The 22819-nt window shown below is 36.5% G+C and overlaps 1 protein-coding gene across 1 annotated transcript in view; it reads right to left on the minus strand.

Moving 5' to 3' along the window:
- Positions 1-18749, minus strand: part of ctnna2 (catenin (cadherin-associated protein), alpha 2) — a 329734-nt gene extending 310985 nt beyond the window's left edge. Inside the window, exon 1 of the mRNA XM_079238137.1 lies at positions 18643-18749. The gene's annotated coding sequence lies outside the window, so the exon portion shown is untranslated. The remainder of the gene's footprint in view (positions 1-18642) is intronic.
- Between the last annotated feature and the right edge of the window lie 4070 nt (positions 18750-22819).

Genomic DNA, 22819 nt, shown 5'->3' on the forward strand with positions numbered 1-22819 from the left:
GTTGGCAGTAATGAGCAAAACTCACCCCTCACCCCTCCTCCTTGCCAGCTTCCAATGAGGGCAGGAATTGCTTGTGAGCTGCAGCTCAGAGCCGCTCTGCAATGAATGGGCTTATACTCACCCTACTGGTGGAAAAAAAGTTGTTTTTTTTACTGGTCAGAAAACATTCAAGAAGGGTCTTTGTCAATAATTAAACTTGTAATTTAATAATGCATAAATATGGACAGACTGGAACCTACATGTTTAAAAAAAACTATCTAATTATGATTGTAGTTATTTTTTTAGTTAATTTATTTTGAAAATATTGAAAATGTTACGTACTCTACCTTTAATATCTGAAACATGTCGTGGCCCTGCCAGGTTTTCCAACATACTGTGTTATATTAATTGGACATTGGAAGTGGTCTGGTTCACTTCAAGTTGCTTTAAAATATATAAATACATATATTGATTATACTGGAGACATGGACAGTTGTATGCTAAAGCAGACTTGAATTTATCTTTCTTACTTCACACTTTCTCTAAATTACCAACTTCAAGACTGCACTGCAGTCCTGATTGTGTCAGTGTTAAACTTACCCACATTTACTGTGATAGCATAAGAAAAACTTAATCTAAACTGTTCTTGTTAAATCAGCTGCTTTTAGGGACTTTAATCCTGCTTCCTCATAATTTTCTCATTTAACTTTCACCAAAATGGCCATTAGGGAAAGGTTTTGGCAAGACTAAGGTTGTGTCACTGGATGTGAATTCATTCATAGAAAGCAGCACGTCAGGACTCCAATCTTACATTAGGTCACTGTTAACCAAATGACATGTTTCATTATCATGATGCAAGGTCAACAACAATGTAGGAGTGGTCATAATGGCATTTGGAGCAAGCTTGCCACATGCTGCTATTGCAAGTAAGATGCCTAATGCAGGGTCTCCTGATTGCCATTTTGTTTTTTATTGCCTGTTTAACGATATTACCTTAGGCTCTGCTTGTGTCAGCTCTTCGCTGAAATAATGCTGATGACACAGCAGAACGACAACTGCTAAAGGATGTAAAGTAATTACCCAAGTTGGCCAGGTGTTAACTGAGCGTTGTGTGTGTAGAATATTTGTTTGAGTTTATCTTAGCTCTTTGAACTTAGGTTTGACCTTAGCATCATTCATTTAAACAATGAGACTGAGAAATACTTCTGTTTCAGATAGGATCCATTTTTTATAAGGACTACTTTTTTTTTTTTTTTTTTTTAAATTTAACCATTTATAGCACGACCCATGAAAAAAAAAAATGGTAGAAGTCCAATTCTTTTGAATGTGAGGTTTTTACTTGGCCCTGTAACAAGATGTAGAAACTGTTTGAGGGGAAGTATTTCCCATTTACTATCATATGATATGTCAAAATTGTACTGTAATCCTGTACTTCCTGGTATCTATTAGAGTGCAGAACACAAGTATTAGATTGTGTTCTACAGGATTTTGAGCAAATTTTATAAGTTCATAAAGTGCTGCAAAACATTTTAGAAACTTTGTGTATTAAACATGATACATTTGGCTTTATGGATTAATATATACTTATATTAGTTTATATATATATATATATATATATATATATATATATATATATATATATATATATATATATGATGGATAGATATATTAGTGTGCAACTATAGTTTATTGTAAAAAGAAATGCAGAGACTAAGTAACAAACGAGAAAGTCGACAGGTCAGACTTCACTTTGAGCCAGCTATACCAACAACCTCATTCTCAGCACATTAAGGAGACAATATCAGGTTAACGATAGAGACGCTCTAATGAAACAAAAGGGTAAGAATATAAAACTATCATTTGTTGGAAATTTTTATACACTTACTGGTAATACTTACTGGAGTTTTTATCTTGCTATCATCCAACACTTAGCTGTTTTAGCTGTGTTGGGAAATAAAATGTAGCGGAGAATGCATCCAGACAGACTTGATTATGTTTAATCCTAATCAGCCACTAAGTGGCCAAACTGAAGTTCAACATTAAGTCTAATCTTAATTTGGTGTTCAGTGTTTCTTTAGAAGTGTAAATAAAAAGTAGGTAACAAGTTACATGCTAGAAACCAAGGTGGACATTTGCTCGGCACCCAGACTTAAAACAAGCAGTTGCTGTTGGTTGATCCCCTGCTTTATACCCAGAAATAACAGATCGAAAACATCATATGATTTGTTTCCATAATCAAGCAGCTTTAGTACATTATACAGTCTGACACTTACTACTGCTCAATATGCTATTCCATTGTACTCAAAGGTGCAATTAGAAAGGAGAGCAGACTCTGTCCTTATGAGTACCATTAGCACACATAAAAAAAAACTTTCCCTTTATGCATACAAACAAGAAAAAAATTTAGTACAACAGTCTAAGAATGTGCATGGTTGTTGAGCTGAAAATGCTATAACACAGCAAGTATGTGCATGTGTGCATGTGGCTCTATGTTTTTAATCTGGCAGATTGTGCAGTCTCCACATGCTGAGTTAAGCAGTCTCCTACAGTTTGTATAAACAAACAAAAATGAATGAACAGACAGATTTTAGGTTTCAACAATTAAATAGCACGAAATGTGGAGCCATTAACTTAGCTGTTAACAAAAGCAGCTCGCTTTTGCTTTTTTAAATTTCACTGCCATTGCATTGTATTTATTGGTGACTTGAAAAGACATACACAGTAGCATACTGTCATAAACCACATAGCTTTAAGTTACTGCCAAACATAAAAAAGGTCATACTTATACCAATTTACTGATACCAATTTCAACTAATCTACCAAAATTTCTTTTCTTATCCCTTAAAATGGCATTATGCTCAAATAAACTGAAGGGGCCGTGACAGTCAATTGGCATAGCTCACAACTAATTTGTGAGTTTGAGGCATTTATTAAAAAAAAACACAAATCTTTGTGTCTTTCTGCAGTTATGAAAGGAAAAAGTCAGACCTCTTCCAAATTCAAGGTTTCCTGTCTCTTTTAAAAACGAGCTGAAAAAGTGACTTTGCCTTATAAGTCAGAATTTGGCAAACATTTTCATTTAAATCATTGCCCCACATTTCACTTAGATTGCATCAAAACCCAGAAACAGAATATAAAAATCTATGTATACCTAAAGTTTTAATAACATAAAACACCTTTCACAGCAATACTTTGAAGAAATTGTTCGTTTCTATGACATTTTCAGTCTCCCAGTCTCTTCTGTGTAGGAATTTTGGCCCAATCTTCTTGACAGAATTACTTCACTTCATTACAGTTTCAAGGCATTATAGTATCTGCCACATTTCAAAAGGATTCTTGTTTGGATTTTGACTCCCATTCCGAAGTATAATTGTTGCTGAGCTCTGGGTCTTTGTTATCTTGTAAGATGTCCACATTCGACTTGAGAATACTTTGTTATACAGAGGAACCAATTTTCAACTTAATGACTTAAAGGTGTTGAGGTCCTGTGAGTACAAAGGAAGTCCAAATCATCATATGTACACCATCATCTCTGACAATTGTCTTTAACAATGAGCTCATGGGGTTGTGCATGATGACCAGATATCTTAACCAGTGTGTTGTTTTTATTTTATTTTTCCAAAGGGAGGAAGTTTTTTGTCTTGGCAAACTTTCCTAGTAAGCCATCCTTGTTTAGACTTTTTAATTGTACTGACATAAACTTTAACATTTAACATGCCATTGAAGACCATTACAGCGATTGACATGAATATATTGGGTCTTTTGCAATTTTTCAGAATTGCAGTCTGACCTCAGGGTGAAGTTATGGCCAAACACCACTCCTCCCAGTGTGTCAGCGTTTTCATCAAGATCTTCCTAAGCCAAGACACATTTTTGGCACCTGCTCCATTGAGGTCTATCGGTGTGGAGTCGGGCTGAAAATGTGACGTGTACAATTTGCAGGCCACTATTTGACAGAATGTGATGTCACAGGATGAGTCATGAGCGCAACTCCTGACAACAACTTCAGATTGTATCAGCAAAACTTTTTGATCAAGACTCAGATCAAAAAGTATTGTAATCTTCTCCTGAAAACAAGCCATTGACGAAGCACAAGGTAAGTCATTACTTTGATGTCCACCATTTTTGTGCCACACAACAAATTACTTCACTTTTTTTTTTGTTTTTTTACTAGCCTTACTATGACAACCCACCCATAATGAGTGTGCTTCAGTTTAAAGAAAACAGAGGAAACAAGTTATTGATGTGTCAGCTGAAATGAGGTACGGTTTAGTAAGTGTGAGTGGAAAAGGGCCATTACTGGGACAAGCACTGCTGGAAAGACTTGGTTTAATAAGACAGCAGTCTTTTTTTTTTTTTTTTTTTTTTTTAAATTTCCCTTCAAAGTTGACAAACTAATAACTCCTTTCTTAAAACAGTGCTGATGCCTTGCCTCCTTGGTGTTCTCATTAACACATACCTTAATTTGGTTAAGTTATATTCACTTGGGCCAGTTAGGGCTTATTTTATAACTAAATCTCTTATTTATTTGAAATGTAGTTCTTGCTGTTATGTAAAGCACTTTGAACTGCTCTTTGATATAAAAGGTACTAAATAAATAAATTTGATTTTGATGTTAGGCCCCATAAAATCCATTGTTTTTTTTGTCCCGAACTTTCATGTGTTCCTGACACAGGAAAACCTGACGCAGGAAAACATGTCGTCTTCCACCCTCTTAATTCCTTTAGAAGCAGCCCTGCTCAGTGTTTCCATTTTGGCTAACCCTTTTTTTGTCTCTCTCTCTTTGTTTTCCACTTAAGAAGGAAAGAAGGTTCATAGGACATTTTGGCTTAGCTTTTGTTAAAATAGTCATGTTTTGCTCATCTGAGGTTATATTACATATTTCATCTGGTAGCCTAAAAGGCAAAATGTAAAAAAAAAGACATTATCCAGGATAAAAGACAAGCTGGGACAATCGAAGCTCCACCCTCCAAGGTTACTGTTGCTACGCCGGTAACACCATACCTAATGTAAAAGCACCAGTAACTTTTGATTAATATTCCACTAGTCTTTAAAGGTAACAACTAAGTGCTAAGTGGCATTGTTTAGAATTCACCTGCAAGTGACTTTTTTACTTTAGACTGTATATGAAAAGATGGACGGAGCCACCGTGACATCACCGATAGGTTTCTGAAGAGCTTAATTGAACCTCAGTGGGCGGTTCCTACCATCGCCATCTTGGCAGGGGCATGCGTGTCGTCTTGACCAAAAAATACAAATATGGGCAAAGAAGTAGAGCTGTATGTCTGTATGTTCTGCATGTGACACAGTCACTGAGTCGCCTGCAGGTCCATTTACTAACAACGGCTGGTTTTCTTCCTGTGTGTCCAATTTAGCTTGTGAGCTCTGGGTTTTCCTGATAGTCGATGGCTTCGTCCTCCCGCAGGGGGAACATGACTCCAGTATGTAGGTGTATGGATGTGTGTATATATAAGTGGGTGTGTATGTGTGCTTATATACACGCAAATGTCTGTAGGTTGTTTTCTTTTTCAATCTTTTTTTTTCTTTTCTTTTTTTCCCCCCTTTCTCTCTCTCTTTTTCTCTCTACAAAGTGTTTTCTGTTTTCTCTTCTTTTCGATTCTCTTTCTGTCCCTCTTCTGTCCTCTCCAGTCCGGTCCAGCAGTACAAACTTTGTAATACAAACAATTATGCAAAATAAATAGAAAAATAAAATTAAAATCCAGAATATCAAGGGGAGCATTATATCTATGATGCTCCCCTTGGCAAAGTAAATTTGCCCAGCAGAATAGAGCATCCAGAAAATCCATTTTGCCTGCTTAAATGCTGGACAAGACAAAAAAAAAAAAAAAAAAAGAAAAGAAAAAAGAAGTAGAGCTGAGAGGGGGGCTGTGAGCGTCATGATGGATGATTGACATCGAACGAACTCCAAGCTGCCTGTAGCTAAGAGCTTACCGAGCTAACTCAGAGATAACAGGGGCTAACCAGCTAACGGAGGTAAGCGGGCTAAAGCTAAGTCACATTGTTAACCGGCTAAAAACCGTGGTTGTTGTACGTTCTTACATGAAGCGGGAGTCCGGGTACGTGTCAATCAAAAGGACAGGCCCCTAAATAAGTTAATTTATTTTTATCTAATTTTCCATACAGCATCAAGTCACAACAGAAGTCATTTGAAGTCACATATCCTCTACAACAGGTTTGCACTTCATTCTGTTTTAAAAAAAAAAAAAAAAAAAAAAAGTCTTATCTGATTTAAGTGGTAACATGTTGCTCCCTGTGTCTAAGTTCTATTCTACAGTCATTTGGCAGACATTTTTTATCCAAAGTGACTGACATGTAAAAAGTGTCAATTAACCATAGCAGTTAGATGCATGTCTTGTGGGTGAGAGGAAGCCGGAGTGCCCGGAGAGAACCTACAGATACATGGCATGAACATGCAAACTGCACACCGAGTTAAGCCCTTATGCGACACACAGACACATGCACACAGGTGATTACACTTGCACCAGCAGACAAGAGAGCATGCCACAGAAATCATGCCAACCAGCTCAAAATTGGTTTTCTTTTGTTCTCCCAGGAAGATGAAGAATAAAACTCTCTCACTCCAGTGAAGAGCAGCCGGAGTATTTCTCTTATTCCAGTAAAATGCTGAGTGTCATGTCCATCAAAGGAATGGCCAAAAAAAGCTAAATCTATTGCCACTGCAAGAATTTCTGAGTTTCATCACGACATCTAAAAAGCTTAATGTCATTCTGCCCTGAGTGTTTTTCCTGGCATTTCTGGCTGTGAACTTGAGGAGAAAACACTGACTGTTACCAATTTTTAAATTCCTCCCAAAGTTCTGGTATAGACGGACATGTAAACTGTGTTTTCTCAAACTTATTTCAATGAAAATAGACCTAGCCATTTATTGTAATACTGCAAAATGAAAAAAAAAAAAAAAAAAAACACAAAAAACTTTAGACATAGATGAGCAGGAATCTGCAACTGAATACTTTTAAACAAGCAATATCAAGCACATTGATCTTTCTGGTTACTCCTTTCTCTAAGCTTTTTTTTTTTTTTTAGCCATGTAGTTTTTCAAATACATCTATATTTAACAGAGATTTAAATGTGAAAGTTTTAACTGTGTAACAAAGTTATGAGAGCATATTGACTAAATAAAGCTAACTTTTTTTAAATACAATCCACATCATTTGTCATTATAGAAATGTTAATGTGCTAACGCTGCACTGACCCAGATTCAAAGCAGTTAAATACACACACTTGCATGCAACAGCCGGGTATCTCTGAAAGCAGATGTCAAAGCTCAGCCTGTCATATCGCTGTGCTCCAGAGCCAAATTCTGAGTGACCAAAGTAGACGGATCTTAGTAAGGCTTGAGCTGTGAAATTATTAAAAGCAGTCGTGTTCTCTTGGGAATTTCAAATACGTAGAAAATCTTTTTTTTTTATATACACATGCATACACTGCAAGGCTGAATAAACACTGCTACATCACATCATCTGAAAATTCTCCAGACTGGCAGGCAAATGTTAAACTGTTTGAAAATTAATTGCTCTTCTTGGAAGTCCTGGTCTTATTTATCTAATGGATGTTACACATCTTCTTTATGTCTTTACAGGAGTTAATATTCATTTCTGTGCACAAGTGATTGACTGAGAACAGCAAGTTTTACTGATTTTGATGGATATTAAACTATTGACATAAACATCAAGAGGAAACAAAAAAAAGGAAACTTGCTCTGTGAAGTTTATTATCTGCTGGATTTTTTAACATTTCAACCTAAACACATATTTGGATGGACAACATAAGAGGCTGCACACACACATAGCAGATAAAGACTCAACACAATCCCAAGAATGATATTCAGAGCATCTGAAGAGCTGCTGACCTTGTCGACTGTTGTTCTGTCCAGGAATACTTGAGTATTCCCAACTAATTACTTAGCTAAACCTAAATTATATTTAAAAATTTCTTGGTTCAGCTCTTTAAAGGATGACCCTTGTTTTCAACTAAGAGAAAAAGACTAAAGGAAAAAAAAAAAAAAAACAAATACAATCTTTTGTAGCTGGATTTGAGTCATGAAATCAGTTTGTAACCCCGTTCATAAGAATTGATTTTCCTCATCGATCTGCTATACGAGCATTCAAGAAAAGAAATCTTGCTTACTCATCCGTCATACTGCCTCTGTAAAAGATGACTGCAGTAGATAAGTATAAGGTCACAGACTCACAAATATTTTTCACTGCAGCATACTTTAATAAGCAGAAATTTATGTGACCCCTTGTGAAATCCAGAAACTAATGTAATTATGCGCTAAAGTTTTGCTGCTTTTACTGGGTACATGGCCTACATGACAGTTGTTCAGTGCCTGGGATTAAACCCAGGATGGTGGACCACAATAAATAGGTCAAATGTGAATAAATGTGTATAATCCTACACCAGACATGGGTTTTGTTTGGCAGTGCTTTTACAAAAATATCACACTTAACAGAATATATTCGTGTTATTTACCAGTTTACAGCCAATTTACTTTTTTTTTTTTTTTTTTTGGGTGGAAACTACTTGTGTTTGTTTCCCTGAAAAAAAAAGGAGATAACAAACAAGGAGATAATTCATGAAAAAATGAGGGCAACACAAAGCTGCACAGTGCCGTTTCAAAAAAAATTATTAAACAGTTGCCATAATTTAAGGCTTTAACACCCCAGTTTTTGCGCTGTTTATTTATAGAAAAAAAACTGTTCTATATTGACTTGGGCTGAAGTTCATTCAAAGTTGACTTTTCAACACATTAAAAAAAAAACAAAAAAAAAAACATGTTCCCATCCACCCATTTTGAGAATCTCGGCCAAGCAACGAATGTCTAATCCTGCTTTATCGTGGTCAGCATGTATATTTTCTGAAAGAAAAAGGGAACACCAGCAGTCACCAAACAATAGAAAAGTTAATTCACCCAGACAGAGCACACACAGTGTGGGGGAGGAGCTGGCCAACACTTTGGGGCCCATACTGGTCCCAGATGTAGCCTGTGGTGGGGGTGGAATGAAGAGAGTCTGCTGGGAGAGATGTGAGGCCTCAGAGGCACAGAACAAGTGAGATGAGAGAGAGATAAATGCCCTCTAGCAAGACTCTCCAGACAGGCCTGTATTTGATGATATCAAAAAATAAGGTAACAATAAAAAATAGGCACAAAAGCCGTGCAAGAACTTTCCAGTGCCAGGAGCGTGTTGACATGATCTCATATGACTTAAAATACAATGACAGTGCAACTGAGGATGACCCTGAATTACTAACAGTTCAACAAACCTCATTGTTAGCTTTCATTTATGAACGCCTACATGCTATATAAGTTCACCAAATTCGATTGGAAGTAGTATTCATCACCATGCTGGCAAAGCAGACAAAGACTTGGTGATTAACTATGGTCTTGACCCATTTTCCTGATCAGCTTCTAAAACCTCATTTATTCCACAGATAATTTCATTAGAGTCGGAAACCTGGCTCATTAAATTAATTCTGAACAATGATGCTAGCATAGATATTCATAATAGTGAGCCAGACCAGACCAAGGTAGCAGTGTAACAGCATCAACACTTACTTTTGCACAAAGGCATGCTTTCTATATATTACCTTAAGGTCTCAATATTGTTCAGTACCAGTATTGTAGGACATCATGAGTCACAAGTGGTGCTCTCACCTTTTAAACTGAGTCCTTTTAACAATTAAACAGCAAAGAAAAAGTTGTTTGGATTAATAGGCTGCAAGTTGTATGATTGAGGACTTCAAACTTCACTCTGACACAGTTTTGTTCAGCTCATTGACAGTCCAATAACATCTTACCTAAACGGCTCATTAAAACATTTAAAACCACAATTGTGGTTTTGAAAATGACAATTAATCAGAGATTTTTTAATCTCGTCCGTTTGTATAAAAAAATAAAAAAATAAAAATAAAAAAATAAAAAACATGTCTGAATCAAGAACATGAATAAAAGAAGGATGAAGGGGTATTTGGTGGATTTGGTTCACCACTGGGACAACACATCTACTTGCCCAAAATCAGCTTTCAGAGATAATACATTTTATATTTAAACTGCACAAGTAAAATCTGAACCAGGCTTGACAACTCTCAAACTTAATATGAAGGATATGAAGGGTGATGTTTTCCTGGTGAGAGGGTTCAACACTGAATAAGACATGATGAAGGCAAGACAGACTACATGTTTAAGTTAAACATTACATAACCGCTACAGTCATGTCGCATTTTCAGATCTCATCACGGCCTAATCTTCTATAAATGACTGAAACGCTGTGACCAGTAACACAAAGTGCAAATGACAATCAAAGCTAAAATGTCCTGATGAAGTGAATAAATACAATTTTACTTAGTGGATATAGCCTTAAACTTCAGATCTAACGTTAATAAAAACTATAAAGAATTCTTGATGCATTGAAAATGATATGAGACTCGGAAATGACTTCATTGATCACAGATTTTGCTTGTTCAGCTACGTTTCTATGATGGACATAAAGTTCTCAGCATAACATTAACTTCCCTGAAGTGTAAAAACGGGATTCTGTCAGACTTTCAGGTGTCTAAAGCAACATATTTTCTGATATACATTCTCCTTCTATGAATTTTCACTTGCATGTCCGTGTACGTTTCAAGCCAGAACGCAATGTGTACATAACGTAGATCATGGCAGAAAGATATAGCGAGCTGTAGTTTAAGTGAGATAAATAACGGCTCTATTTCATGTAAAAAAAAAAAAAAAAAAAAAATTATATTTGAATACTGAACAAAATCTGGATTTTAATAGTTTAAAAGTTGCAAGCCAAATTGCAATATTTGTAAATTAAATTAGAGATTGCAATTTTTTCACGTTTAGATATTTTGCACCTGAAATATATGGAGTTCTATTTGACATGTAAAAGCCAGAATTTTTTTACGACCGATAGCTGTTCACACAATACAGCCGTTCGTTTCTACAACCCCATTATGCTTCAGGACTGACACAGACAGAGCAGTGAGACACAGCAGAAATGAAAAACATGCTCTACAAGTCTATATTGTTATTACTTAGCATTGTAAAATGCAGTATCACTTTGTCATTGAGTGTGTACTTTGACTAAGAGCTTTACAGAATATCCTCGAGCATCAAATTCAGTCTTCTGTCCAATTTAATGCTTTATTAATGAGTAACGCCCATTTTTTATGTACACACCCCAGCTTGATTTCTCTCTCATACCAAGTCTCCATTTTAATATACATTTTTTAGCTTGTTCTTTGGAGGATTTTTTGTTTTATGACACTAAAACAGCTCCAAGAATTTTATTGTTGTGCATAGAGAGAGAGAGTTTTCCATACTTTAACTATCTGGATTTCTTAAACAGTGTGTTGCTCTTAAAAAAGAACACATTCCTATCCTGACTCTTAAAGACTTTATGAAGTTGAATATGAAAAGAAAAAAAAATCATATTCATGTTGCTTTCATGAATATCATTCATTCTTTTGACAGATAACCTCCTAAAAGGTGACAAAGTGATCCATATAACCTGCATTAAATCTTGGAAATACACTTGGCTTTGTTATCATTTCATACACTCCAACTAACAGCCAGAAAGTTTAGACAAGAAAAATATCAATTCTATATTTTTTAAAAGAATATAGTTTTCACAGAGACTGTGATGTCTGTGGAAGGCTTGAGGAGAATCATTAAAAGTGTTGAGAAAGTCTTGGCAGCCGCTTGGCATTAACAGCCCAAATAACAACATCTCAAAGAGAAAATCTGCCGTCTGCTCACAGAAAATTTGACTTTCATTCCTAAGAGATATGAACTCCGTCTGTCCTCGCTACATAAAAGGTTTCACCTGATACCACTAACCTTTTATTGCAGGTAGTTTCATCCTTTAATTAAAGCTCCGATTAAAGAACTATTTTCATTTTGTAGGCAGAACCCTTTATATTCATGTTTTGATATTAAAGATTACCAACAATTCACCAAGAGTTGATCAAGATGTGCACTATCAAATAAACAAGCGCATCTCACCATGTTTAAAGATCAAATATGTTTGCCATAAAGTTAACATATAGGAAAATAATAAAAAACCCTCTAACATTTAAACCACTGGTCAATGGCAAGGGTAAAGTCTTGCAGTCAAACTGTGGTTTTAATGTGGGAGATTCTACATCAATCCAGAGAGAACACAGAGAAACTCTGCTGCAAAGGGAAACAATAGTTGACCTTGATAGAATAAAGTTGCACAGCTGCAATCCAACGTAACTTTCAGCTACCATAAAACTCCAAAGTAGGAAAAGGAGCTTTGTCACAGAGCGATTTTGTATCAAAAACTAGGTAGACTGTCTGACTAACATTACTGTGGCATGATGGAAGGTATATAGCAGAAGAATAATCAGCTGTTTGATTAACTTACTTGAAAGCATAGACTACGCGCATGGGGATGTATGAAACCGCCTTGCAACTATCAAACATTTTGATCTAAACTAATCCAATGAACTAAATGAGCCATTTCCCCCTTGACTATAGCCACAGCCAGTCTGACTAATCAGCCAAGAATGAAGCTGTTATCCAAATTGTGCACGTACTCTGTTTTCTCTGTGTTGCATTAAAACTGTCCCCAACGCATGCCCCATTTGGCAAAGAGACAAATGTTATTTGTCTAGCAAGGGTGAGCACTTGTTTTAAGGATCATTAAGTTGTTGTTCATTGTCTTTCATCCTTTAAGTGAAGAGAAGCACTGCTTTAACATCTCTTTACCTGTGGGTAGTTGATATGGGAGCTCAGAATGTGATAACCTTACAGTAAGTGCATCACGCCTCATGCTTCATGTCACTTTGTTGAGGAGACTGTCACGCATACCTTGAACTTGTGCACCAACACAAACCTGGAGCTGTCTTCTTCACCGACAATGGAGATCTTATATGCTGACTGTCAAAGTACAACTGCAGGTACAGTCTGCGTTTCAATGTACAAGATAAACTAATATTTTTCTTATCACAGTTTCTATCTTTTTACTTCCATAAAGTACTTGGCAAAGTAGGTTTAAGTATGTGACCTTTTTGATCTTAAAAAAAAGACCAACATTACACAAAAAAAGAGAAAAAATACCAATGTACCATTTGTTTGCCTTGGAAAGACTGCCTCATAAAAATTTAAAAGAGGATGGATTTGATATCCTGCTGTGGCTAGTTGTGCAGAAAATACTGACCACAAATTTCACTGTTTCGTATATTTTACATATTATTTCATATCAATTAAACATTTTTAAATGGATTAAGTGTAGCAAAGAGTGTAAGAAAAATCTGGTTCAACTAATAAGCTACCAAACAGATTGTTTTTCACTCAACAGTAAAGCACAGCATGGCAGGTTCTTACAGCATAAAGACGAAGCATGAGCACTCAGATGTCATCTTACACCCTAACAATCAGCAGATATACTTGCAGCCTTCATGACCCATACTTGAAGCACTTTCTAGGAAAAATAATATTCATCCACATCCACCTACAAACATGATTTGGGATGGAGAAATGCATTGATTTTTTTTTTTTTTTTTTTTTTTTTTGTTTAAAATCACAGTACTCTTAAAAAGCACAACACAAATGTTCAGTGAAATCTTCCTTTTGTGATGCATTGTGAGTGTATTTGTTTTCTTTGACATGAAATTAAAAACAATATTTATTCTTCTGTGACTGAATTCCTTTTTTTGTCACAGAACGATTTTTTTTGTTTTTTTGGAAATTTGAACAACCAATTAATCAAGCTAATCTAGCATATGTTAACCAAAAATGTCACATGAAAAGATGAGTTGATGCTCAGTCAAAGACTTGAATGTCTGTTGTCATATCTGTGCACTTTCCCACTGCAGCATGGAGCAATGCAACATGGGTAACAAAAGTTCAAAACAAGAAGACAGTGAAGCTAGCAATACTAACTAGGCATTTATCCATCTATCGCCTCATATGTTAAAAACTAAAAAGCTTAGTTGTATGAGCTTGAGAGAATCAGTTCTGTCATACCATGTGGGGGAACCATGGCTACCTTAAAGCTCTGCTTTGGTATAACAACAACAGGGGTTCCATGGTAGTCGGTCAATAAGGCTTGCTCTCCCAGGAGACAAGGAACACAAAGCACTCCTTGCTGGCATTCATTGCTGGGTCTTACTCATAAATTATAGCCTTTCCTTATCCCAAATGACAGAAGCAGGCATTCTACTCTAAATGGCATACAGTAAAATTTTGATGATCACATACAGGCAGCTGTCAAAACTAGTAATTTGGCATTATCATGTGTGACATACCAGTTGTAATGTATGTAAGAAATCATTTATCTGCATTAAAGGAAGTGTATTTGACTTTTTGTTTGGAAGAAATCTGTTTATTTTTCTTCCAAACTCAAAGCAAAAGATGGAAATTGTGATTGTTAGACATTTGATTTAAAAAGGACTAACAAAAAAGTCTCAAATTTGTATGTGATTTACAGTAAAATTACATTTAACGAAATGATCAAAACAGTCAAACAAATAAGTCATGTAGAAAATATGGTCTTAGCCAGATGGTTAGATAGTAATAAACATATGCAGCTATTTCCCATAGGGCAGAAGAGAGTCTGTCCATGCTTGGCAGCTTGAAATCACAGCTCTCACCATGTCTGCCTCTCACTTTTTAGCAAAAAACATTTTTGGGCTTTAAATAGCCTTTGATAAGCAAAATGACTAAAACCTTGTTTGCTTTCTTTGGAAAGCCAATTTCAAGCATGGCGTAGGGCACACAATGTTTTGCTGAAAGCTGATGAAAAGTTGATGCCAAATAATACCTGGTACTGGAATTTAAATGAGATATAATACGACTATTTCTGTTTATTTATTTATTCATTTACTTATTTGAAGTAAAGTTTTGTATAGCACTTAATGAGTTGTTTTTCTGCAGTAGACACCGGTCAGAGTGCTCTCTGCCTTGGAGAATCAGACGTTTTTCAAAAGAAAAAAATTAAAGCCAAGGGCTTCTCAACAGAGAAAAACAATTTCATAATCATCTAAAACCACTCAAACAAAATACATTTCATAACATTTATGCAAGCTTTTCACTGAATGTCTGCACCACATCTGACTGGATCCATGTTAACACCATCCATATTGCTACAGTATTGTAAACCAGGCTGTTATTGCACGCATAGTGTTGCTGCAGGGTATTATGCATTTCATTCATAAAGATCCTACCCATGACAAAATTATCAGATAAGTCTGTTTTTTTTTTTGTTTGTTTTTATTTATTTTTTCCTTCAACAAAATCTAAAATTAAGTGCCGAAATTGTTAAAGAATATTTACCATTCATTACCAGGTCATAGTTTAAAATTTTTATGGTGTAATCTTCTGCTTTCTGGTGTCTTTTAAGAAGCAAAAGAATTTGAGAAAGGAATTTGAGCAAAGTTTGCACTAGGGATGGGAAAATCAAATTGAAAAATCGAATATCAGAATCTTTTACTTCACAATTTTAAAATTGTTTTTTTCTTTTAATTTAAAAAAAAAAATAATAATAATAATAATCCATTATAACATTTTTGTCATTTTTATTCTTTTTTTTTTTACTGATCTTTTTACTTGTTTTCCTGGACGTTATAGCAGCAGAATGATGGTCTGGCTACAGTGGTGTTTTTTCCTAATTGAAATCAAGAAAAAAAAAGCAAAAAAAGTGTTGTACATTTTTCTTTTTGTTTGTTTTTAGTCTACAAAAATCAGCAATATAGAGTAATTGTGAGAATCACAATTTAAATCAAATCGGCACCCAAAAACTGAATCAAATCGGGACAAAAGATCACAGCCCTAGTTTGCACCATACAGTCATAATGATTCAGAAACTGTATGCATCACTCTCCTCTCCAGATGGGTTCTTCTGGGTTAAATATGACTGGTTTCAGAAGTTATTTTTCTGTTCTGGCCGGAATCCGATTGGCTTTTAGCTTTAGTTCCCACATATAGAAAGCTCAGTTTTACTAAAGTGCACCAATTGCTGGCACTGACAGTCATTCAGGCACTGATACTTTTTCTTTCAGTTTTCCTCATTCTTCATTCAGACATGACTGTAAAAGGGACAAAGAGCGGGAATAATATACTTTTGAGGTTTTACATGCACTGCAGTAATAGCATAGCTGTCATCAGCTCTAGAAAAACATGTTTACTTCAGCTAAGGAAGCTTTTCCACAAATTTGCAGCTGTTTATAAGATGATTCTCTGTAAGCCGTCTAGAGATAAAGCTTTTGTAAGAATCCTTTCACCATAAATTACATACAAAGTAGACTGGAGCACTTATTTGACTTAAATGATGGTTAATCAGCACTTAAATATCTGCTAAGGTCATGTTTACATAGTCCGGTTTACTTCTTTTTTACTTAACAACACAAACACTTGTTTTTTTTTTCTCAACTTATGTCAAATTAACCCACGGCTGCTGTTACTTTGACCACAGCAGTTTACACTTGTGTCATATTTGTAGGCTGCTTTGTCAGAGTGCCGCCCCAAAATCTCACAGATAAGCACCACAGGAGTGTTTCACACGACACCAGCAAGTTCAGTTGCCACCATATAAATGGAAAGCAGTGCGAAAGCAGCTTTAGACCAGACAAAAAGAGAGCAAAAAGATATTCCCTTTGCTCTGGAAACCTGATTGTAATCAGCCTGAGTGGTTACTGTGTGCATGTCTTTCAAATAATCTAGCTCATTTTTTTTTTTTTATCTGTCATATGTTAGAAAGTAAAAAGCATAAACATGTGAAGAAGACATGCAAAGCCTCACGCAGAACCATGCCAGCAAGCGTGAACATACTTGCATGCCAATCAAAAGCTTGCATTCTAAATACAGCCTCTATGTGACCTCTACAAGCCTGTGGGATCCTGAATCTCCAGTTACAGGAAGGGAATGTGGCAAACTGGAATCAGTCTCAAAGCTGTGCTGAGCAGAGCTGCTGAATGCACCAAACAATGCACATGGGAGGGGAGGAAAAAAACCACAACACAACACACTAGCACTGACATCTAGAACAGAGCGAACGCACTCCAAGTCTTTAGTTAAGCAAATGAAACTCGTCTGGTTTAGTTAGTGTGTTATTCCTTGCACTTACTCGTGTTGTTCCCTGCTCTTAAAACGCTCTCAAAGTGTTCAGGATAAAGTAAGGCTGCACTTTCAGGGTGAGGCATGTAGCATCACTTTGTGACTTCACATGCTCGAGTTAAGCAGGACGACATAATCACTAAATCAAAATCACCTGCGACAGACCGAGCTGACTCGTGGGTCAACCACCGCAGAGCTCTCGGAGGGTGCCATAATAATAGCTACACAAAGAGGCAATATTATTAGACAAAGAAATTAAACAGTGCCACAAAATACACAAGAGCATGAAGCCAGTGATATAACCAGGGGTGCCACCAGGAATTTTGGGCCCTACGAAAGACAATGGCATAGATCCCACCACTTGATCGCAAATTTTAGATTTTTGTTTTTGCTTCAGTCACTTGAAGCTGATAAAAAAGAATAGCTTTTCATAGGAATAATAAAGATCTAGGGCTTTGTTTAAGCCCTTTATAGGGCAAGTGACTATTTTTGATCACTTTGTTTCCTTTCATGTTTAGCGTGAAACTTTTTTGTTTGTTTGTTTGTTAATGAAACAACAGAATGGAGGTCTTGGATCATACCAGAAGGACAATTTTAGATTAAAAATTTCTAATTTGAAGGTATTTTATTGAGTGTCCTATAAAGGGTTAAACCACAGTGCATACATCTAAATAGATTATTTTATAATATAAATCAACCACTGCTGTATATTATTATTAGGCTCATTTGACTTGGCTATCATTGTGTTTTTTTATGTTTTTTTTTTTCCTGTCTGTAAAGCATCTTAAGATGGCATTGCCGTGATTTGACGCTATATAAATAAAGATAAATTGAACTGAATTGAATTACAACCTTTGAAAAAAGAATTTATAATTTTTAATGAAGGTTTAATGATTTTCATATGTAGTTTGTACATCTTTTTGGGCCCCTATCAAGTCATCAAGTCATGGGGCCCTTTGAATCTTCCTAAATCACCCCCCCCCCCCCCCCCCCCCCCCCCCCCCATGTGACGCCCCTGGATATAACTGAGTGTTTGGCAACCAGCTGAATAATTAAACAGCCCTCTTCATGCATTTGAGTGACCATTCAGTGAATTTACTAGCAGAAGTGCTCAGTGTTTAATTAGCTTAGCCACCACACTAGCCTAGCAGCATGGCTCGTATCTGCCCGAGAAGCAGGCTTTCAGCACTGGATAGCAGTGCTCGGAGTACCGCTTAGATAACATTAGCAAAGTGGGCGACAGAGATTTGAGCTAACGGGAGCAGTCTTTCTCTAGAGATGGAAAATCATATGAGCCTTTGTGTTATTGTAAATTAAGTATTTCCGAAGCGGGACTTGTTTAGGAAACATGAGCAGAGAGACAGTGATGAATGAAAACCCGGACCTCGCCTAGAAGCTAATGTTAGCAGCGCGGTGGGTCAGGCGGTGCAGTAAAGTGTATTGCTACAGGCTGCTAGCAAAAGAGAAAGAGAAAAAAAAATCTCCCAGTGCAAAAAAAAAAAAAAAAAAAAAGCCCCGGCTTTTAACTAACTACACACCTTTAAATGTTGGAGGTGACGCCTCTTGCAGGTCCACAAACTGTGCGCAGCTCCTTGTCTCACTGAGTACTCCCAAAAAAAATGGTGTCTTCCTGTTCAGTTAACCCCACGAAGAGTGATAATCGACTCAGTCTGGACGCTCTCCTTAATCGTGTGGTGCTGAATCTGAGGCTACACGCTTCTGTCGGTGTGTCGGAAATGCCTCCTCCTCCCACGGTGCCTGCGAAATAATGACCCCTCCCCAGCGCTCCGGCTGCAACAACAGAGCCGGCAGTGTGCAGACGACGGTGCGCTAGGAACGGGAAGACCTGCGAAATAGTGAGCTGTGTGTTGGATTCTGGACTTGTCAAATCAGGAGAGCCGCCTCCGTTGACGCATGCGTGATTCCAGCGTGATGAGCAGAGAACCCATAAAGGATTTCTGAGCTTTGCCACGTTATTGAAGCGGAGTAGCACTTTATTCCCCTAGAGGGGATCACAACAAAGCTCAGACTAAATATGATTGTCTTTTTAATAATATAACGTACAGAATAATATAAAGAAACATTATTCAAAGCATTCCAATATAACTCTAACAGAAGAGTGCCAAAATAAGATAAAGCAAGTAAACCTTACAGAATAAAGTTGCATTTGATTGTGTGAGAAAGGATAGGTGTTAATGTGATGCCAACAGGAGGTGGACCAACAGCATGGGATAAGTGATGAAGATGTGTGAGTCTGAAGATTTTTTTTTTCTGTCTATATTTGTTATATAAAGACAAATTCTTTTTGAACAAATAAAAAAATAAAGCATAATTTTGCTCTTCATACAGTATGTTGTTTTAAGCAAGAAGTATTCACTTCACAAAATATAAGTGTCACAGAGGCAGTGGGGATGTGGACCCAAATGCAGGAGTTGGGAAGTCAGGATGCAGAATTAGTCATTTTAATCCCATGAACACAAGGAAAACTGCAAACCAAAACAGGGAACCAGAACTAAGGAGAAACACAAAATAACACATTATGAGAATAAGATAAATACCTAAATTATGCAAAACCTAAAAGAGAACAAGTAAATGTGAGGTTGTCATTTATATATATCCTGATTGTAATTAAATTTAATTACCGAATCTGGTGCAGAGCCTCACTGTCTACTTGTCTGGGTCTATGATGTCAACTTAGTGCTTAATTTAATATTAAACGGTGTTTTGAATACTAAAACAACAATGCAGGACCAGCAACTGTCTGGTATGTTAGTTATATAGATAAGCAAAACTGATTCTGACAGAAATTACCCTGAAATAAAGCATAACATTTAATCAGGTATAACTAAAAAGAAGAAAAAACAACAAAAAACACAGTGACTGTTTCTTTGTCATATCCAACAGCTGCTGCGATGGACTGGTGAACTTTTTTTTTTTTTTTTTAAAAAGAGTTCTATGGCTTATTTCTTTTTTTTTTTTTTTTAATATTTAATGATGTTGTTGCTGCTTTTATTAGCTATGTTTGCTTTATTTCATTTTTCTTCTATTTATTGCTGTTTTTAACCATATTAATTGTAACACTTTGAGATTTGATTTTAAATGTAAAGTGACATAAAAATAAAATGTATTAATAATATTAATATAATTCATTTAATTTATAATCATAAAATGCCCTGCGATGGACTGGAGAGTTATCCAGGGTGTACCCTGCCATCGCCCACAGACTGCTGGGACAGGCTCCAGCTTCACCGCGACCCTTCATCGGACTAAGCAGTTAGGATAATGGATGAATGAATTAATCCAACAGCTGCAGAGTCACAACATGACAATATATGTTGATAAAGAACATATGAAATTTGTAACTCTGATGTGTGTAATTAACTTAAAACCCAATGGCAGAAGGTGTAAACTGTCTACCCACCAGTTCTTGTTTGCTCATTTAGTTTCAAGTGGAAGATGACAGCAGGTTATGCAGAGTCGACCTGCACAACAATGTCCAGCTCATATGTAGTGCATGGAATCATTGCTTCTGGTGCTTCTGGGTCTTCTCTTACGGTCTGCTCCATGCTGACGGGAGTGAGTTTTGCCTACTGGGAAGCAGTCCGAAAGCACTCTAATCAGATGCCTGAACTGGGTCCTTTCCCGCTAAAAAGACAGGAGGTGTTGAAGTTCAACATTGGTCTGTTTTTCATTTATCTGAGCTCACAGCCAGTCCCTTAGGATAATCCAAGTTGCACTGCAAAGGAAACTTTTTTGTCTACTGCCCAGATCTCTTGTGTAGAAGTGATGCTTGTAATCACATGCATCAGCAACCCCACCCCCCCCCACCCCCACCCAACTGGCTCAGCTTCCCCTACAGTTTGATTGCCCAGTGCAGTACCTGCATAGTCACAGCGCATCATCAGTCTTATCTGTCAATCTTCTGCTCCGTCTTTGCTCATGAGAAAGACCCACATATACCTGAATGCCCAGTCACTTTCTCTGTTCTTTTGAAGTGGTTTGGTGAAAAGGTTTCAGTAAGAGGATCTTAAAATCGTATTGTTATACGCATGTCCTACACACTTATACCAGCCCAAAGATGAAAGGAAAAGTACTACTGTTCATGGCTGGCTGAACAATAAAATGTCATTTGTGACATATAATAAGATAGGCTTCTAAAAGTCTCCAAAAAAAAGGAAGAAATCAGGGTAAATAAAGGATAAATTGTCAATGAAATCATTGCCATGTTATAAAGTTTTGCATTACAGGTTGTATAAAAGATGATTTTCTCTATCAGATATAAAGAGAAAGTCAATGCAACTTCAGATGAACAACCAAGTATTATTTTGTGTCAATATTTAAATACATGGACAAAACTTTGGCAAATTTCAGGAGCAGTTTGGGATAAACGAAATGAACTTCATGATCCGAACACTGTGACTTTTCAACACCAGCCCTTGGGAGTCACTGTTCTGCATCTTATTCTACCATACCTGATTCCCATTAAACAGTTTAAACAGATCATGCCCTGGATGTGATTGTCTCCTTTAAGAGAAAATTATCAATTATTTTCCATTTATCTGGAATCAAGCTACAGTGAAGAGATGTGATTCTATTGTTGGTCTTTCTATTGCTATTGATGCAGTACAGCTGCACACACATGCTCATTAAAGCAACCTCACGCTGTCCATCTTCTCAGCTGCAAGAAGCATCAATCCATAAATGTCTGACCCCTTGAACCAATGACCGGATGTGGTCCTCCTCTTCGCAGAAGAAACACTGCAGAACTGCATGGTCTGAATGACACATCCACTCTCTCTGCTCTCCATATTTCTCACTGCAGAGAGATGGTCTTTGCAGTTGTAAAGCTTTAGTATCTCTGCAGCAATAATAGGCTCTTTGAAGTTTTTTCCTCCATGGCATGGTGTTAGAATATACCTCATTATACTTTCATTATAATTTATATTTATCAGAAAAATTACATTCCCAAGCATTTAAAAAAAAAAAAAAAAATCTATAAAGAAAAAACACGAAAAAGCTTTTTAACTTTTCTGCATGTTTTGGGAGAATTTTGTCAGGCAGCATTGAGACCACCCAGGCGATTACTGTTTTTAATAGCTGCCAGAATATCCAGCATGGTGCTCCCCAGGGCTCAGTTTTGGGTTCAGTTTTATTTATTGTTCTTCATTTATGTTATTCATGGATACTATTTCATTTCACAATTATGCCAAAAAAATACACAGCTGCCAGTGCCTGATAAAGCCTCTGATCTGCTGACTTTATGATGATGTGAAAAACTGAATGGTGTGAAATCATCTGCAGCTTTTATTAAAGCAAAACAAATTGCAGCTAAATCTGCTGGTTCCGTGTTTAGACACATAAAGCATGACGCAAATGTTCTATTTTTTTGTCAAGAGTTGTGGTTGAAAGGTGACAAGAAGGGCACAAATGCAGGACAACAAAGAAACAGACAGAAAGACATAGGAACAGGGATTTTTTATAACCAAATGTGCAGCAGGATGATCATACCAGAATCAAACAACAAAAAAACAAAATTTAAAACAAACAATGAAAGAACTGAACTGAAAACTGAGAGCAGATTCAGAAAATAACACTGAACAAAAACAAAACACAGAGATTAGGTGTTTTTGGAGTTAAGTTTAATAATGATCTAGGAACATCAGGGAGCTTTTATAATTACTTTTACTGAAGCTATGCATGATTTTAGATGACTTA

This window comes from Telmatherina bonti (assembly GCF_933228915.1).
Source record: "Telmatherina bonti genome assembly, chromosome: 3".
NCBI lineage: Eukaryota > Metazoa > Chordata > Actinopteri > Atheriniformes > Telmatherinidae > Telmatherina > Telmatherina bonti.